The sequence below is a fragment of the Rhinoderma darwinii genome, chromosome 12 (genome assembly GCF_050947455.1).
Source record: "Rhinoderma darwinii isolate aRhiDar2 chromosome 12, aRhiDar2.hap1, whole genome shotgun sequence".
Classification (NCBI taxonomy): domain Eukaryota; kingdom Metazoa; phylum Chordata; class Amphibia; order Anura; family Rhinodermatidae; genus Rhinoderma; species Rhinoderma darwinii.
The window spans coordinates 10,039,487-10,053,874 of NC_134698.1; positions in this window are offsets into that span (position 1 = coordinate 10,039,487).

The window sequence follows — 14,388 nt, forward strand, 5'->3', positions numbered from 1 at the left end:
ACTGTGTGGCACTATTATGACTGGCACTATATGGCACTATTATGACTGGCACTGTATGGCACTATTATGACTGGCACTATATGGCACTATTATGACTGGCACTGTGTGGCACTATTATGACTGGCACTGTGTGGCACTATTATGACTGGCACTGTGTGGCACTATTATGGCTGGCACTATATGGCACTATTATGACTGGCACTATATGGTACTATTATGACTGGCACTGTGTGGCACTATTATGACTGGCACTATATGGCACTATTATGGCTGGCACTATATGGCACTATTATGGCTGGCACTATATGGCACTATTATGACTGGAACTGTGTGGCACTATTATGGCTGGCACTATATGGCACTATTATGGCTGGCACTATATGGCACTATTATGGCTGGCACTATATGGCACTATTATGACTGGCACTATATGGCACTATTATGGCTGGCACTATATGGCACTATTATGACTGGCACTGTGTGGCACTATTATGGCTGGCACTATATGGCACTATTATGGCTGGCACTATATGGCACTATTATGACTGGCACTGTATGGCACTATTATGACTGGCACTGTGTGGCACTATTATGGCTGGCACTATTATGACTGGCACTGTATGGCACTATTATGACTGGCACTATATGGCACTATTATGACTGGCACTGTGTGGCACTATTATGACTGGCACTGTGTGGCACTATTATGACTGGCACTGTGTGGCACTATTATGGCTGGCACTATATGGCACTATTATGACTGGCACTATATGGTACTATTATGACTGGCACTGTGTGGCACTATTATGACTGGCACTATATGGCACTATTATGGCTGGCACTATATGGCACTATTATGGCTGGCACTATATGGCACTATTATGACTGGCACTGTGTGGCACTATTATGGCTGGCACTATATGGCACTATTATGGCTGGCACTATATGGCACTATTATGGCTGGCACTATATGGCACTATTATGACTGGCACTATATGGCACTATTATGGCTGGCACTATATGGCACTATTATGACTGGCACTGTGTGGCACTATTATGGCTGGCACTATATGGCACTATTATGGCTGGCACTATATGGCACTATTATGACTGGCACTGTATGGCACTATTATGGCTGGCACTATTATGACTGGCACTGTGTGGCACTATTATGGCTGGCACTATTATGACTGGCACTGTGTGGCACTATTCTGTCTGGCACTATATGGCACTAATATGGCTGGCACTGTGTGGCACTATTATGACTGGCACTATATGGCACTATTATGGCTGGCACTATATGGCACAATTATGACTGGCACTGTGTGGCACTATTATGACTGGCACTGTGTGGCACTATTATGGCTGGCACTATTATGACTGGCACTGTATGGCACTATTATGACTGGCACTATATGGCACTATTATGACTGGCACTGTGTGGCACTATTATGACTGGCACTGTGTGGCACTATTATGACTGGCACTGTGTGGCACTATTATGGCTGGCACTATATGGCACTATTATGACTGGCACTATATGGTACTATTATGACTGGCACTGTGTGGCACTATTATGACTGGCACTATATGGCACTATTATGGCTGGCACTATATGGCACTATTATGGCTGGCACTATATGGCACTATTATGACTGGCACTGTGTGGCACTATTATGGCTGGCACTATATGGCACTATTATGGCTGGCACTATATGGCACTATTATGGCTGGCACTATATGGCACTATTATGACTGGCACTATATGGCACTATTATGGCTGGCACTATATGGCACTATTATGACTGGCACTGTGTGGCACTATTATGGCTGGCACTATATGGCACTATTATGGCTGGCACTATATGGCACTATTATGACTGGCACTATTATGACTGGCACTGTGTGGCACTATTATGGCTGGCACTATTATGACTGGCACTGTGTGGCACTATTCTGTCTGGCACTATATGGCACTAATATGGCTGGCACTGTGTGGCACTATTATGGCTGGCACTATATGGCACTATTATGGCTGGCACTATAATACACATATCAGCTGCTGTTTGTTTTGAAGAGGAAACTGTTTATGTTATTCACTGATTGATATGAAGCTCCAACTAAAAAAGAGGTTCTGCAGCAGCGGAGGTGTGTTTATAGGAATAATGTTCCTCTATTTTGAATAATTAAGAATATTAAAAGTCACCTGTCAGTTCTTTTAAAAAATACCTGTTTCTGGGAAAGCTGGGTAACAACCAATATGGCTGCCATAGTTCACTAGAATCATGCCGCTAGTCTGTCCACTTGTACAGCAATATAGGAGGTGGGTGTAAGGAACTTGAGATAGCTAGGTGACCACCGCTGTGGGGGCTGTCATGGCGGCCATATTGGTTGCATGCAAATGTAACAAAAACACATACAACCAAGAATTGTCGGGACGTCATGCTGCTATTTTTGCATCCACTCACAATTCCATGTACTGAAGCACTTCCCTATCTATCGTACTGTTCATCCAGAGCCTCCTGCTACACAGAGAATGAGGGGTGCAGGGGGACGCTCCGGCAGAATACTCCAAACTGCATATGTGGGAGTCCGAGATGGAAAACGACTCCGTGCCTTTGGCTTATAAACAGATGGCACAGTCACGGCGTGGTGATAATATAATATGCCGCCATTCCTCTCATATTAGTTATTGGCAGCAGTACAGATGACATGACGCTGCAGGCCACACATCGCTGGGTTTTTCCGCTAATTTCCTATTCCTCGGCTGAACTGTGGGCGACAGGAGGACTCTGTGTTATTTCATCAGATACCTATATCACAATATATCACAAGCTGCGTCCTAAAGTGGGACATAGGCCCCATACATAAAGGGGCGAGTAGTGGGGTGACCAGCTGTAAATAGCAGGTCAACTGATCTGTGATTGATTATTTTCCCTTGTTTGATTCAGGTTATAGCTCTGTGTATATATATATATACCGTTCAGCCATAACAGCTAGCTATGACCCATCGAGGCATGGACTCCAAAAGACCTCTGAGGCTAAGATCACACGGGGCGGATACCCTGCGTAAAGGTACACAAGGTATTTGCCCCGGTGACCACAGGGAATTCTGGGTGAAAACCCGCACTAAATTGTGGCGCAGTTTTTCACCCGGAATGACCACATCAGAAAACTGCAGCATCAGCCGGCCTGCTGGGATGTCGTTTCATCCCTTGAAATAGTTGCAGTGTGTGATTGGCTGCTGCAGTGGTCACATGGGATGAAACGTCATCCCATTAGGCCGGCCCTCAGACGTTATCCAGGCTGGCCTCTTGGGATGACCTGCATCCCATGTAACCGCCACTACAGCCTGTGATTGGCTGCAGCGTTCACATGTGATGAAACGTCATGACCAGGAGGCCGGCCTGGATGATGTCAGAGGTAAGTATAAGGTTTTTTTTTCTAAGTTGCATTATTTGCAGCGTAATTGCTGCGATTTCGCCGCAAAAGTCGCAACACTTGGCTGTTGCAGGTTTTAGATCCCCGTTGAATTCAATGGGGAAAACCTACAACAAACTACCAGCGATTCCGCAACCACATAAAACATGCTGTGGAAATACTCTGCAGTATTTACGCCACGTGTGGACTAGCCCTGAAGGTGTCCTGTGGTATCTGGCACCAAGACATTAGCAGCAGATCCTATAAGTCCTGTAAGTTTTAAGGTGCGGCCTTCATGGATCGGACTTGTTTTTCCAGCACCTCCCACAGATGATCGCTGGGATTGAGATCTGGGGAATTTGGAGGCCAAGTCATCACCTTGAAATCTTTGTCATGTTCCTCAAACCATTCCTGAACAATTTTTACAGTGTGGCAGGGGCATTATCCTGCTGTAAGAGGGCACTGCCATTAGGTAATACCGCTGCCATGAAGGTAGTTGTAACGTGTCACATCCACATGAATGTCAGGACCCAAGCTTTCCCAGCAGAACGTTGCCCTGATCATCACACTGCCCCGCTGGCTTGTCTTCTTCTTATACCTCCTAGTGCCATGTCTTCCGCAGGTAAGCAACGCACGCGCACCCTGCCGTCCACATGATGTAAAAGAAAACGAGATTCATCAGACCAGGCCACCTCCTTCCACTACTCCAGTTCTGATGCTCACGTGACCATTATAGGGGCAATCATCAGTGGACAGAGGTCAGTATGGGCACTCTGACCACTCTGCAGCGACACAGCTCCAAACACAGCTAGGTGTGATGCTCTGCATGTTCTGACATCTTTCTATCATAGCCAGCAGTAACTTTTTCAGCAATTTGGGCTACAGTACGTCTTCTGTGGGATCGGACCAGACGGGCTAGCCTTCACTCCCCACGTTAATGAGCCTTGGGTGGTCATGACCCTGTCGCCGTTTCACTGGTTGTCCTTCCTTGGACCACTTTTGGTAGGTACTAAGGATTGTATACCGTTAACACCCCACAAGACCGGCCGTTTTGGAGATGATCTGACCCATCAAAATTTGGCCCTTGTTCCCCCATCCTTATATGTGCCCATTTTTCCTGCTTCCAACACGTCAACTTAAAAAACTAACTGATCCCTTGCTGCCTAATATAGTGAATAATAATTCATGTTAAAAAAATGTGTCTTCTTAACAAATGCCCCTTCCCCAAGTTAAGCTATAGGTTGCACTCCAGAATGTAGAGGGCGGGGGGGGGGGATTTTGGTTTGTCGGGTACTCGGTAATTCTTTGCGAAGCTCTGTGTACATGAACAGATTTAGGAGGTAAGGCCACTGACCACAAAAACACTAAAAATGAGCTGTCACTGCGAGGAAGTGCATTGGACTGTGGGGTCTGAATTCCCTTGGGTCCCAGAGAATTAAGACCCCAGACTTCAGATCACGAGACTTGGTGTTTGAAGTCCGGGGTCTGAATTAATTTGGGGGTCTGATACCTACGTATTACTTGTTTTCAGACCTTTTTCCACTTTAAAAGAAAATTATTGGTAGGGGTTCCCGAGATAAGAATTTTTTGTGCTATGGGTTCGCCACTGCTAAAAGGCTTGGGAAACCCTGGTGTAGAGCGTAGTACAGCAAAGCATGGGGGAAATATTTAATAGCCTGTTCTACCTGCTCGAAAGTTGGACACATGCAATGAATTAACTTCACCCTGACAAAGAAAAAGTCCCCCTTCCGTTTTCCATTCTCTACCCTCTGGTTTGGATCATTGTGGAGAAGGCTTCATGCTACAGCAGGATAATGACACACAACGCACGTCATATGTGAATAGAACGACTGGAAGACCAAAGAAGAGAAAGGCGTGCTTATTGTCATACACTTCGTTCCGCAGTCACCTGACCTTAACCCCATTGAATATTTATGGGGGTACTTCACCAGCATGGAAAACTTCAGCAACATTACCAGATACTCTGTGTAACAATCATCATACTAGGATATCATGGTACACGGATCATCAGGTTTTGCACAATCTTGTGGAGTCCATGCCAGCATGTAAGTTTTTATTTTTTATGTGACTATCCATATAAAAAAAATCATTAAATATCCAATTTTCACATTAGTCACTGAAGCACACACAATAAGCTGGGATTTCTCTTTTTTCGTAGCTCACTTGTCAGCTTTGCTGTATAGACTGGAACCGAACGAGTAGAGTCATCTCATTATCATTAGATGGTGGGTTTGATAATGACAGTTGTATTGTATTGCTAGAAGCTTTGTTAATGTAGGGATACCATTGCTATAGTCTATACACCCACATATGGCTCTGTATGCAGCTCTCATGTCACGCCCCGGTCTGGAGGAAGGGCTGTACTCTATTACTTTCTGGAGACTGTAGTCTATTGACATTATTCTGACTCCCACTCATTGCAACTGCCATAAAGCACACACTCTGCTGCACTATCTATACAGTCAATACGGGTAGGACGTGTGTGACTCCAATATGGCCGCCACCAGGGTGATTAAAAAAATAAATAAAATAGCCACCCTATTAAAAAAATTAAATAAAGGCTTTACTTCTCTTCTACATACTTACATCTAATTACTGAGACTCAAATTAATTTCATGATACATTCCCTTTTATGCATAAGGGAAACTTTTAGAAATTCTAAATATTTCGAAATTTAGTTTCATTGAAATTTTTCCGCTGATAAAAATTTGGAAATCGAGAATTTTTCAACCCTACTAAATATGGTCCTAAATTTTTGGCCATAACAATAAAAGTATTCCGTATAATAAAAAAGGAGGCGGACTCAATTTCAGGATTCTTTTTCTATTGTTGTGGCAATTGATGTGTTGTCAGTGTGATGTCATACGCTAGTATTACAACCTGTCCCCAGCTTTGTGGTTATGTAATATGTTATTATACTTTGTTTTTGTTACTTAACCATGCAAATCAAATTATTCATAGTAACGCTTAACTTTGAGAAATGCTGTTTTGTCCACGGGTAACGGTGATATTTTTACAAAATTATCCATCATTTACCCAGACGACTCTGATGACCTTGGATAATTCTCTAATGTACATAACACATTGTACATACTGCAGCAACCATGTGATGATCTATATGATGTAATATATTCTCACTGTATCCTACCACATTGTATCCTACCAATTCGGAGGAATGGGACCCCCGTTCTCGTGATTAGTGTGGGTCCCAGCAGTCAGACCCCCCACTAATCAGCATGTTATCACCTATTCAGTGGTTGGGGCAAACATTTAATCTTGGAACAACCCCTTTATTAGAGGGGGTTTAGGAACCTCATCTACTAGCCAGATTGGAGAGCGGCTACAAAGAGCACCTCTTGTTTTGGAGGACTCAATATGTCCATGCATTACATAAACAGCAAATTATTTTCAATGAGAACTGTGTAATGCTTAATTTATCCTGTGGTGGCGCTGCAGGCGAATTGAACAGTTGCTTCCTACACAGGTTACCGCTGATCGCTGGGGATTTATTTAACTGTTTCTTAGAGCTGTTTGAAGCAGCGTTGGCCTGGGCCACCAGAGTACCAGTGAATCCACTGGTGGACCCGGGCTCTGTGCTCCAAAGGACCAGCAGACGACTACTCCTTTGGAGTCATTTACTTGCTGCTAGGGTCTATTTCTTATGGCATAATTCACAAATAACCTATTAGACCTTATTGATGATACACCCTGTGTGTACAAGATAACTACAAAGCTACAATGTGATTAAAAGTAGACCTGCACATGTTCTGTATAGATTGAGGTTGGACTTTCGGAGTCATTTCCTCTGTTGGGCCAAAGGAAACCCAATCCAATGCAGGATTCAGAGAAAAGTGAGTGATAACCAATACGGTCACTATCACAGCTTCAACAAAGGTTGCCAACCAGTCTTCCTGGAGTCCTGAAGGGCAAATCTCCCATATAATGACCCAATTAATCTCTTAATACATCTTTATAGCAGTTGGAGCTCTGTTTTTCTGACACAGAGCTCCAAATCCCCTGCATTGATATAGATTTTAAATATAACATTCTGGCTGCCTGCATCCACCACTAGAGGGAGCTCAGGAGCTGACTGCATACTGTTATACATTATACAGTGCACCCAATAATACAAAAGCTATAAAAGATATATCAAGAAATTATTCTGCACAGAAATTTGTTTGTTCGTCCGAGAGCTATTCATCCAGACCCCCCATACACATGCACGCTTGGTTCGGCCGAGTGTGAATACTTAAAGGGGTTTTCCAAATTATTAAAAAAATTAGCCACGGTAGGAGGGATGCAAAAAAAACCAAAAAAAACATTGTTCAACTCATGGATCCCCATCATTCCAGCGCCTCCGTTCCTCCCTGCCACTGCGTATTGACATAGCTGCAGTGATGATGTGCCCGTATACCCACTTGATCTCTGCAGCCAATCACTGTTCTCAGTGACTATACACATCAGATGGCCGGTCCGGCCGAAAATGGTGGGTTCGGCAACTGGTGGCTAATGCCTAACAAATTTCCCATAGGATGAACATTTTTATAGATCAGATTATTGCTATAAATGATCACATTGACAAAAACAGCGCCCCTCTTATCTGTGTCTGGTATTGCATCTCAGCCCTATTCAAAACCTTTTTTCTAATACATATAATATATTCTCATAAAACTCTTAAGGACAAAGCTCATTTTGGCCTAAAGGACCGATACATTTTTTCTAGTTTTTGCCTACTTGCAATTCGCCAACTATAACTTTTTTAATTTTTAGGAGTTTGTTTGAGGCCTTGTTTTTCTGCAGGACGACTTTTAGATCTAATTTTGGGGTACATATGAGTAAACAATTCATTTATAGGATATAATGGCGGAACGTATATATATATACATATATATATATATATATATATAGATGTCTATATAGATCTCTATATATATATGTATATATATTTGTATTTAAAAAAAATCGTCCTCTTTGACACCTCAGCAATTGATGAGAATGTTGAAATTCTGGCACTTGTTGTTCCCCAATCCTATCCATCAACCTTAATGACAATGAGGATGTGAAGTCTCCCCAAAATATATGAGACGGGTTGGATGAGAACAGGATATTCCTGTGTACACACCTGAACACTAATATACATTTCACATGGCAAATTAATATTAATTCAGGATACGTGACTCAGATCTCATACAATAAACACTCATTATGAGAAAATGGAATTAGCGCAGCGCTGGAAAGTGACTCACGGAGCGGAAATAGGAGTAAAACAGTGGCACTTTATGGCAAAAGACGCAAAATTCAGGCCAAAAATGATAGAAAGTTCATCAACGGCATACACAGCAAAATATATAAAATATCCCTCATCTAACAGAACGGCTACCCGTATAGATGAGAGTACAATTGTCATCAGGCCTGGACTGAAGATGTTGATATTGACCCTTAACCCCTTCGGGACTGAGACATTTTTTTATTTTTCATTTTCGTTTTTCACTCCCCGCCTTCCAAGAGCCATAACTTTTTTTATTTTTCCGTCAATGGAGCGGTGTGACGGCTTATTTTTTGCGGGACGAGTTGTAGTTTCTAATGACACCATTTAAAGTTCCATATAATGTACTGGGAAACGGGCAAAAATTATTTGCACGCTAATATTGGGGAAAAACAGCGATTCCTCCAGCGTTTTTTTGTTTTCGCTTTCACGGCTTTCACCGTGCGGTAAAAACAACAACATAACTTTATTCTGCGGCTCAATACTATTACGGTGATACCAAATTTATATAACTTTCTTTATATTTTACAAAATACTATTTGTTAAAAAAAAATTTGTTTCGATTCACCACATTCTGAGAGCCATACGTTTTTTTTTTTTTCGTGGATTGAGCGGTGTGAGGTCTTATTTTTTTGCGGGACGACCTGTCGTTTTTTTTTTTGTTTTTTTTTATTTCTATTACATTTTTTTTGAGAGCTAAGGTGACCAAAAAAGAGCGATTTTGGCCTTTAAAATTATGGCGTTCACCGTGCGAGTTAAATAACGCTATATTGTAATAGTTCTGACTTTTACGGACGCAGCGATACCAATTTTGTTTATTTTTTCATTTCTCACATTACTTTAGAGGAAAAATGGGAAAAGCTTTTTTTTTTTACTTAAATTTTTTTTATTTTCTTTCACTACTAAAAACTTTATTAAACTTTGTTTTACACAGTTTATTAGTCTCCGTGTACAATACACTACAACACTAATGTATTGCGGTTTATTGTCATTTTTACAGGCTTCTGTTAAGCCCGGTCACAGGTTGCCGCCCTAGGCATGGGATGTGACATTTTTAGTACAGAATGGATCACTACGCGCCATTCTTCCAATCAGACGATCCGTCCGTGTAGAGGTTCGCCTCCGCGTACTTCTTGCTGTCATTCCCATTCGTTTTTGTTGTTCTCCCAACCTCCGGGACACGCTACGTTGAACAGTGCCGACATCTCGGCCTAGGCGCGTAGCGATCTGCCGGAGCGATAAACCGAGGTCTCTCAGTTCAAAGATTCTGTCCCCCTCGGTTTGCGACAAGTGGCGATTACTGGCACGTCGACGAACAGTAGGCATCGCACAATCATCCCGCGATCCGAATTTTGAGGTTTCAAGTAACTTTAATCTGGATTTGATGCCTCCCACATGCCACGGATTGGCGCTAGGCCCTTGAATATTTGATAATTAGCCGATTTTAGCGACACCGGCTACTCCCCCGATTTGTATAACTTTACGTCTCATCCTTCTTGGTTTTGCAATTTCAATGTTGAGTAGTGAATATTAACACCCAAAGCAGCCTAGACACTAGGAATATAACCTCCAAATCCCCCTAGACCACCAGGGAGAACATATATTAACACCCATAGCCCCTTAACAATATTATTTATTAACCCCTAAAGCACTCTAGACTACCAGGGATTTTATTATTAACCCCTTAAACACCCTGGTATATTATGTACTAACACCTAAAGCACCCTAGACCAGAAGTTCTCAACCTTAGACTGGTCCGTGGGGTTTGTACGGGTCATTTCTCGTCTCCGGAGCGTGTCGGATGTAAGTCGTCTAGTTTTATATCTATGGCGTGTCTGGGATTGCCAATTGCTGATACTTGAGCTAAAGGCCTTAGCGTACTGGTAATAAATGTCTATGAAAATATTGCTGTCCTGTCCGGCCCCGGGGCCCGAACACAATAGACAGAAAGGGGTTTCGGGAATGAATGAAGCCTGTGTACACGCCGGTCCAGCCATTAATGAATATAGTGTTTGTGGATACACAGGGGAGGCTAGAACACAATGTTCGAAAAGTTTGTTATTGAGAATGGCCTGACGTCAGCAACCTACTCCGATGTCTGCTGGAGCTATCAATTATACTCATTGAGTTAATTAGCTGGTGCCTGGCCAGGATGGAAACCATTACTGTGTGAACTGGAACACACAGAATACACTATATGAAATCCAGTAGAAAATGGTAAATTCTTCTACCCGGTCAGATCAATATTCTTGCCCATAGGGGGCAGTGTTATAGTAGTCGGGTTTGGGTGCGGTAATGATGATAAGCTAATGGTCTGGCAAATATGAAAACAGTCAGAGTCCGAAATTTCCCCCGAGCCTCATTGTTCTAGTACCCGGGAAACCCACTCTGGGCAGTTCAGGAGAAAATATGACAAATCTTTCTGTCGCCACTAGGGGGAGCTCATTGTATACTGATGTATTAGTGAGTTTAAAGGTAACTGTATAAATACCTATGTAGTGAGCTCCCTCTAGTGGCAGCTGGTAGCAGGCACAATTTTATGAAATAGTTGTGGGAAAGAAACAAAATTTAATTATAGGTACACTTTATATGTCCTAAACCATATATTAATAAACTATAAATGAGGTGTTCACCTTTAAACCACCCTCCACAGGGATATTACATATGAACATATAACCACCTTACATCATGGATAATAGATATCAACATTAACCCCTTGATCACCCTAGGCCACTGGGGATACTAAATCTTAATCACTGAACTATTTTAGACCACCAGGAGTATTACGGGAATACCATCAATAACCACTAAACCTTCCATGCAAAAGGGAGAACTGTAGTACCAAACACAGCCCATGGTCAAGTGTGGCGCTGTTTATAAAAAAAAAAATTATTATGGCAGAATATACTTTTTTTTTTACGCTGTGCGTTATTTATTAGACTTTATTGTACGGCTTATTATGAGTAAAGGGATATCTAATATGTGTATATTATTTACAGATGTGTATTTAATAAAACATTTTTATTAAAAAATAATTGGTTATAGTTTTTTTTATTTCCACCATTATTTATTTATTAATATTGTTCAATTGTATTATTTTTTGATTTTTCTTTAATCCCCTTAGGGGTCTTTTACACATTTTATGTGATATGACAGTACATTATTGCCTGTGATCGGAGTTTAACCCCCTGCGTAAGTTGTAAATGTACGTTATTTGCGCAAAGGGGTTAAATCTTATGTGGTTCAAGTGTTCTCTGTGGCAACTTGAATTTGAGAAGAGGAACCCTGGCGAATTACATCTCCAACACCTCATGGCATGATGATGGAATATCACCCGACCTCCATATGCAGTGGTGACATCATGGTCGCCATGGTCAAGTAATGTCATCAGCATGGCATACACCAAGGTACCGTTCCTCTATAATTCCTCCTAGAAATGTATGAACAAATTGTCAACTTCTTAAAGGGGCGTGTCCCTACACAGTTTCAATCTGTCAGCTCTGATTGGACAGTGTCAGTCTGTGTAGGGACACACCCTCAATTTATAACTCCCAGTTGTCAATTTATTCATCCATTTTTAGGAGGAATAACAGAGGATCGACGCAATATAGAGTTCTAAAAGATGCTCCAGAATTGTTATTTCATGGTGAATACAATGACTTACTAAAACAGACATGTCAGGAAAGGTGACCCCAGGCCCGTGCATGAGTTACAGTGAGCCTTGTCTATTCCACCGTCCGTGGTCAACACCGCACTATACCTCATACATGTCACAGTTAGGCCCCATGCACACGACCGTAAAAATTTGCCGCAGTTACGGTCCATACTCATGGGCCCATTCAGTTCTTTTGGCCGCGGACACCATTCTGTATCGCTACGGATGGGTGCCTGTGCCGTAGAACTGTGCCGGGAATTATGGAGCTTGTCCGTTTTTTCCGTGTTTTACGGGCCGTGCTTTGTATGGGAGAACAGCCTGAAAAATGCTGATTATGGGCATGGCCGTGTGCATGAGGCCTTAGGCCCCATAAACACGACCATATTTTCATCTATCGGTAAATACGGTCCGTATTGCATCCGTAGTTAATCCGTATATACGGACCCGTAAAAAAAAAAAAAGGGAGGCTGCAAATGATGTCACCAACATGTTGCATAGCAACGCTTCCGTAAATACGGACGGTATACGCATGCTCTTGAGTAGCCGTCCGTATTTACGGAAGCGCCCATAGGCTTCTATGGGAGAGTCCGTGCTGTAATTACGGACAATAGGACAGGTTCTATCATTTTTTCAACATTGACACCCATCAGTAAAAATACAGAAAGGTGTCCGTGGCCAATGAATGGGTCCGTAATTACGGATGAAATATACGGTCGTGTAATGGTTAATTTCTCCAGACACAGGGTCAAGGGCCTGTTCCGTCTCAGGATTAGTAGGTGTCCCAGATGTTGGACCCTCCCTGATCATACATGATGACATTAACTAGTAATATCCCATTATTGACTATGGTAGAACAGCACCTACTGTATAGATGGGAAAAAATAGTAAAGCAAGTCTGCCATCTAGTGGCCATAAAGTATGTTTACACTTTATATTTTGATTGTCTTTTTATTCAAAAATATAAATGAATCCAGAAATGAGAAGTATAAAGCTTCCATTCATACTTCTCGTCCCTTTAGGCGCCACTCTGCTTTTGGATAAAAATGTGAACTCGGCCTAACATAAAAAGCGTGTAGCTGGGGGGGGGGGGGGGGGGGGGGGGGTGGGCGGGCTGGTGGAGTATGTGCGCTTAATGCCAGTAGGGTGGCAATAAGCCCTTCAGGGTTTTCAGGTACAGGGCTGAGGAAAAATTAGACACGACTCAGGCTGGACCGTTTATGGTGGCTTCTGTGGCTGGCACTTATGTGGGCATCTGTCATGTGGGGACTTTAGGGTCACTCTTAAAGGGGTATGGGAACATTTTCCATGCACCACAAAGACTTGCATTGTTTATGTCCCTGGGATGAACTTATTTTGGATCTCCTAATGTTGTAGGATAGGTCACTGACATAAATCCCCTTATAAGAGAGGTGGAGCCCGCCTGCTGGTTCTTCCCCCCGTTCAGTGAATACTATAGGATAAGAGGGTAGTATATACACCATAGAGCAGGGGTCAGCACTCCAGCTGTTGTGAAACTACAATTCCCAGCATGCCTTGACAGCCAAAGGCTGGAATAATAAAGCCTTTGGCTGCCAGGGCATGCTGGGAGTTGTAGTTTGACAACAGCTGGAGTGCCAAATGTTGCTGACCCCTCCCATAGAGGCAGCACATGCAGCTGCTATGTGGCCCTTCAGTGTCGGGCTACATGGCGCCAGGTTTATGTGAAGGGTGGGAAAGATGCAGTTACAATAACATTTATATTACGCCGGAACTATCATGTTTACCACACAATCTGGACACAGAATAAATGTTCTGAAAATATCTGATGATGATGAAATGAATGGGAGGCGGAATTTTGCGGCGGAATGTGCGGAAAAAATTTCCACCGTGTGAACAGGGCCTAAGAGGTAAATACTCTTCATAAATGTTGTACATGTGGTTGTTTGTGTTTCTGTGTGAACAGGTGGCGATGACTTTCCCTAGGGTGAGAAGCTTTAATTCTGAGGTGATTTTTTCATCTGGCCGGGCCTGCGACACATTGGAACGT